Source organism: Spinacia oleracea, chromosome 5 (genome assembly GCF_020520425.1).
Source record: "Spinacia oleracea cultivar Varoflay chromosome 5, BTI_SOV_V1, whole genome shotgun sequence".
In the NCBI taxonomy this organism is placed as follows: domain Eukaryota; kingdom Viridiplantae; phylum Streptophyta; class Magnoliopsida; order Caryophyllales; family Amaranthaceae; genus Spinacia; species Spinacia oleracea.
The window spans coordinates 18,295,682-18,302,406 of NC_079491.1; positions in this window are offsets into that span (position 1 = coordinate 18,295,682).

Consider the following 6,725-nt stretch of genomic DNA (forward strand, 5'->3'; position numbering starts at 1 on the left):
GCCGGCCACTCCTTCACGCGGTGGTTCCTTCTCGCGGTGGTCACGTCTTGCAACTCGCCGCTCGCCGCAATTTGAAATCCTTGGTCGCCGCTCGCAGCAATCGAGTAAGTTAATGAATAGGTTTTTTCAATCCATTTGAATCAGTAAATTTCAATCTACGAGCATCTAGTGTTGAATTGAGAAATCGAGTTCGAAATCGATTGAAATCGATTTTAATTTTGTGAGTTGAGCAATCGATTTCAATTCAAAACTCGAACAAAAAATTTGCGATCACCGGTGTTCTTCCTAGCGGTGGCGGCAGAAGCGGTGGCGGCAGAAGCGGTGGCAGCAGAAGTGGTGGCGGCAGCGGCGGAGTTGGAAGCGAGGGATCGGAGGCTGCAAAATTGAACAAAAAAGCCGGCGAAATCCAACCAGAGATCTAGTTCCAGCAGCAGTTCGCGGTGGTGGAAATCGCCGGTTATTATCTGCTTCTTCATGAAATTTTATTAGCCAAGTATGCTCAATGCCAAGGCCAGAAATAGTGAAATTGGCAATAAGGAAGAGTGGCAGCATAAATAGAATATACTGTAAATTTAGAACATGCTATAATAAATTTTAGAACATGCTATAATAAATTTTAGAACATGATTGAATACATTTAGAACATGCTATAATAAATTTAGAACACTGGTAAACAAAGTTAGAACACGCTTGAATAATTTTAGAATATGCTTGAATAATTTTAGAATATGTTTGAATAAAATGTAGGACATGGTTGAATAAATTTATAATACGTTTGAATCAATTTAGAACATGTTTACATGTATTGAATATGTTCTCATGTTCTAAATTTTGAAAATGGGGTTGAATAAATTTTGAACATTGTTGAATAATTTAGAACATGATTGAAAAAAGTTAGAACGTCCTTGAATAAATTTAGAACATGGTTGAACAAATTTAGAACATCGTTGAATAAATTTAGAACATGAGCTTGAAACTTTAGAACATGAATTTGAAAATTTAGAACGTCGTTGAATAAATAGAACATGGTTGAACAAATTTAGTGTAACACCCCGACAATTCCCATTTTCTAAAATAACCCTTTTTAAATATAACTGTAGGGAATTATCAAAATATTATCGCCCGTTTGAAAACGCAACAGCTTATTCAGAATTTTGCAGCGGAAAACATAAAACTAACTTTTAGGTTCATAAATAATCTTATTACATATTAGGTCCAAAACCAATTAACTAAAATAAGGAAATACGAATACTACGACAAATTTCAAATTCAAGTTAACAAACCAAATCACTTAATAAAGCAAATATAACTACAAGCTCTCTAATCCCGATCCCAATGATGCATCATCTTCAAACCTGTAGATGGGCAACGCTTATTGATCCTTAGAGACTGCTCACCAAAGTTGGGTCATCACAGGATCAATAAGGCATAGCCATGATCAACACACACAAACAAAGCACGTAATCAACAAAGCTGAGTACTACATACTAAAACAATAATAATCCTAACATGATACTATTAACGAACAACCCTAACATGATACTAATGAACATAAACAAGAGCAGACAGAACATGATAATTTGACGACCATACTTGACTAGACTAGGCTAAACCTACAACAATAATATTATTTTAGTTGAAATATACAATGGACCGAGTTGACCGTCCGACAGCCTTCACTAAGGAAGACGAGGTACGGGCGCGACTCCGTAACCTCAGAGACCTGCGATATCGAGGAACATTTGAATAAAAATAGGACACGGTGATCAATCCGGTCCGAGATAAAGGCCATGGGCTACCACCATGAACCCCAACTCCTGTTTGTCCGTCACTTTAGACGTGCACAGTCTAAAGCTATTGCTACTCAGTTTCACTTTACATGATTTACAAATTGAGACTCTGTTATGACTCAACAATCAAATAAGGCATATAATCCACATTCGTTCACGACTGTTTTTATCTTGGGATTAAGTACGTGATCATAAAGGCATCAATCAAGACTCATTCCAATTTACCCAACCTTTCCTTTAACCATGATCAACCCTGTATATGGGTATAAAGTTTCAACTTACTAAACAAGGTCCTCGGCCCTCATAAAGTAGTGAAAAGCTAAAAAGGGAACAACAGTCAATCGATCCAAACCAATCATATAGAATAATCTAGTGTTCCCAACCAACATGTTTGTATCAATCATCCATACTAACATGTTACAGTTCTCTTAGTGCAAAATAAGTTCAATAAGTTTGTCCAACAGTATTAAACATGCACATTCCATATAACCAAGTTCGTCCATAATATCAACATCACCAAGTTCAACAATAATATCAACATAACCAAGTTCAACAACAAATTCAACATGGTTTCAACAATTAGCACACATTCCAAGCACGCAGGTATGTACGTACCTTGTGTAAACAAACTGATAGGCCACTTTAACACTTTCAAAAGTCGCCTAAAGAGAATTCTCCGCCTAAAACAACCAACAAATATTCTCAATCAATTCCTAATCATTGACAACCATAAGAGGGCATTCTAAATGCATCCTAAACATATTTAGAACTCTCCCTAATATCAAAACTTAAACATTTGATTTCCTAGAATCATAATTATTGAATTAGTGATTGAAATTCGTTGAAAACTTTTGCAAACATCGTACTTTAAATTTTCAGCAATATAAATTCATTTAAAAGCTTCACCATGGTCAATCTATGTTCCTAGTATCTCAACACAACCAATTCAATGATCCATACTCAACCTATCATGATTAATAATCATAAAAACCTTGAATTTCATATTTTAAACAATCAAAAACCAATATTTCAATGTAATTAGATGATCTGAAAATTAATAACTTTATTATAAAATTCATATAATCCCAAATTTATAATTTAAATCACAAAACCCATAGATTCAATTCAAGAAAACATAATTCAAACTAATAAATCATGATTAAGCCCTAACTTAATTTTAATTAGTCAAAACTGAAAATTAATTCGTTTTTAATCTCAACCCAAATCTGAAAATCATGTTCAAACCATAAAAATCATAAATTTAATATCAAGAACGTAATCCAAATTAATAAACTTTAATTTAAAATAATTAGTTACTTAGGGTTTAAGAAAGTAACCAATTCAAGAAGGAGAAAAGAGAGAGAGCTGGCGGACGGAGGTGGCTCGCGGCAGGGGCTGGGCACGGCGGCGCGACTTGGCGGCGGCTGTGCGACTCGAGTTGCTGCGACACACAAAGGGGTTAAGGTAGCTCGAAAAACAGAGGGTAAGGAAAGAGAGAAGACGAAGAAGAAGGATGAAGAGGAGGGTGTTACCGTACTGGGCGCCGGCTGAGGCGTGCTGGACGGCGGCGGCTCGGCGACGGCGTGGAGAGAGAGAGGACGGCTGAGGGTGTGCGTGAGATTGGAGGAAGGATGGAGGGTTTCCTCTTTTTTTTTGGTTTCACGTGAGTATGGAGGGGAGAGAGGAGGGCTTGGTTTGTTTTACGTGAAATAGTTTGGGTGAGGGTTTGAGGTTTGGGTTTTGATGTTGGGCTTTCCCAAGTAGGCTAGGATTAGGATTTAGCTTTTATGATTCGAATCCAAAACTGAATATGATCGTTTCCTAAATTCAATCAACTTTGGTAATTCAAATTCTTTTCAACTTAAAATTCTAAAATCATTTTCGATTTCGTAAATCGTTGAAAATATTAAAATGTAATAAGTAAATGTACGTTAATTATATATTTATTTCCAAAATTCATAAATTCTTATTTAAATATATTAAATATACGCCAAAATATATAAATGAATTGTATAAGATTACGGGGGATTACAATCTACCCCTCTTAAAAGAAGTTTCGTCCCGAAACTTGACACGAAAATCACATATCTTTCCAAACTTTTCAACTTATTCTTATTGTAGAAGTACTTTGTGCCACTCTTGTGCACTCTTTTGCCAACTAAGAGCTACTTGTAATACTCAAGAACACATTTTCTTATGCGGAGAGTCTATTTACTTGCATCAACATGTAAAAAAAACAAGCTTGAAATGCATAAAAATACCATAAAAATAGGTAAAAAGCGCGAATTTCTATCGCATTCTACCCCTCTTAAAGAAAACGAGTTACGCCCTCGTAACTCACCTCAGAAAATAATTCTGGATACTTGATCTTCATTTCAGCTTCGGCTTCCCACGTTGCCTCTTCGTACTCGTGGTTCGACCAAAGTACTTTCACTATGCTGACGTCCTTATTGCGTGTACTACGCACTTTCCTATCAAGGATTTTCACAGGCCTTTCTTCGTATGTGAGGCTACTATCAATCTGGATTCTCTCAGGATCTAAGATATGACGCTCATCAGGGATATAGCGCTTTAGTTGGGAAATGTGAAACACGTCGTGCATCTTTTCGAACTCCATTGGCAAGGCTAACTTGTATGCTACTTTCCCTATTCGTTGCAGAATCTCATATGGGCCTACATACTTGGCACTTAGCTTGCTCTTTTTCCCAAATCTCATCACACCCTTGGTTGGTGATACTTTCAAGAACACTTTATCAACTACTGCAAATTCATCATCTCTTCTTTTCAAATCCGCATAGCTCTTTTGCCTATCCTGGGCAGCTTGAATTCTAGCCTGAATCATTTTTACATTCATGACAGTCTCCTCAATGAATTCTGTTCCCAAAACTATATTTTCACTGAAATCATTCCAGCAGGTGGGACTTCTACACTTTCTCCCATATAGTGCCTCAAAAGGTACCATCTTAATGCTTGCATGGTAACTATTGTTGTATGAAAATTCGATCAAGTCTAGATGGTCCTCCCAACTACCCTTAAAGTCAATCGCACAAGCCCTCAACATATCTTCCATAGTCTGGTTAGTTCTCTCAATCTGACCATCAGTTGTAGGGTGGAAAGCAGTGCTCATTTTCAAAGTTGTCCCAAGGTTCAACTGGACCTTTTGCCAAAATTCCGAGAGGAATCTTGAATCACGGTCTGAGATAATATCGGTTGGGACCCCATGTAACCTCACTACATGCTTAATGTAAGTCTTTGCAAGCTGTTTCTTTTTCCATGTCTCCTTAATCGGAATAAACACGGCTGATTTTGTTAGACGATCCACAATCACCCAAATGGTATCATTTCCGTTCTTTGATTTAGGCAAGGCAGTAACAAAATCCATAGAAATGGAATCCCACTTCCATCCAGGCACTTCTAAAGGTTGAACCTTCCCCATGGGTCTTTTGTGGTCTATTTTGACTTTCTGACAGGTTAGGCATCTAGACACAAACTTAGCAACCACCAATAGATTTGCTTCAGGTCTTTGTACAACTTGTCACCCCCAGGGTGCACAGAATATGGAGTATTATGCCCCTCATCCATAAGACGTCCCTTGAGTTCTTCACACTTCTGCGGTACACACCATCTCCCTTTGAATCTCAAACTACCATCCTCATGAATCTTGAAATCCACTTCCTTCCCTTGACTCATCTTTTCTTTGATCTTTCCTAAGTACTCATCCCCAGCTTGACTTTCTCTAATCTCCTCGAATATGGACAACCCCAATGATAATGCACTCAGTTTTGCTTTGGTTTCCCCGGGACTTACTATTTCCAGGCTAAGTCTCTGCATGTCTCGACACAACTCTTCAGGCACTACCAAGACATTCATACTATGGCTAGATTTCCTACTCAATGCATCGGCAACTACATTTGCTTTCCCCTCATGGTACTGAATGTTCAAATCATAGTCCTTGATCAATTCTAACCATCTTCTTTGTCTCATGTTGAGGTCTTTTTGGGTGAAAATGTATTTTAGGCTTTTGTGGTCTGTGAAGATCTTACACGTTACCCCATAGAGGTAATGTCTCCAAATTTTCAAAGTGAAAACAATCGCAGCTAGCTCTAGATCGTGGGTAGGGTAATTAGCCTCATATGGTTTCAATTGACGCGACGCATACGCAATCACCTTCCCATTTTGTTGTAACACACACCCCAACCCATTCTTCGACGCATCACTATATACCTCAAACCCTTCATTCCCATCAGGCAAGGTCAAAACAGGTGCTGAGGTTAAACGCTCTTTGAGAATTTGGAAGGCTTCCTCGCATTTTTCGCTCAACTCAAACTTTGATTCTTTCTTCATCAAGTTGGTCATGGGTCTTGCTATCTTTGAGAAATCTCTCACAAATCTCCTATAATAACCAGCTAGACCTAAGAAACTCTGAATATCAGACACATTCTTTGGAGTAGGCCACTCACTCACAGCTTGAATCTTGGCGGGATCCACGGAGACTCCTTCCTTTGACACATAATGTCCCAAAAATGATACCTTTTCCAGACGGAACTCACACTTAGAGAACTTTGCATACAACTGGTTCTTCCTAAGCGTCTCCAAGATAACCCTCAAATGCTCATCATGTTCCTTTTCATTCCTCGAATAGATCAGAATATCATCAATGAATACCACCACAAACTTATCTAGGAATTCATGGAAAATCCTATTCATCAAATCCATAAATATGGCGGGTGCATTGGTTAACCCAAAAGGCATTACTGTAAACTCATAATGGCCATAACGAGTCCTAAATGTAGTCTTAGGAATGTCTTTTTCAGCTACCCTCAATTGGTGATATCTCGAACGCAAATCAATCTTTGAGAATACACTTGCCCCGTTCAACTGGTCAAACAGGTCATCTATCCTAGGCAAAGGATATTTATTTTTGATTGTTACGTT